Raw genomic sequence first — 263 nt, forward strand, 5'->3', positions numbered from 1 at the left:
ACATACTAGCGTCCTTCCGATCCCAATCCAAACGGAGATCTGATCCAAACCCATGGCTACGCGATGGGCAGGGCGAGATTTCCCGAAAAATCCACTCCCGAGTGGTCCTTCTTGTCAATTTATCTCGCAAGGCGGAAAAAACAAAAACGTCGGGTGCAACACGAGGACTTCCCAGGAGGTCACCCATCCTAGTACTACTCTCGCCCAAGCACGCTTAACTGCGGAGTTCTGATGGGATCCGGTGCATTAGTGCTGGTATGATC

General features: G+C 52.1%; 1 pseudogene; it reads right to left on the reverse strand.

Moving 5' to 3' along the window:
* Positions 1–150: 150 nt before the first annotated feature.
* On the reverse strand, positions 151–263 carry LOC118345014 (annotated as a pseudogene; the record flags this gene model as incomplete).

This window comes from Juglans regia, unplaced genomic scaffold, assembly GCF_001411555.2.
Source record: "Juglans regia cultivar Chandler unplaced genomic scaffold, Walnut 2.0 Scaffold_1170, whole genome shotgun sequence".
Classification (NCBI taxonomy): Eukaryota; Viridiplantae; Streptophyta; class Magnoliopsida; order Fagales; family Juglandaceae; genus Juglans; species Juglans regia.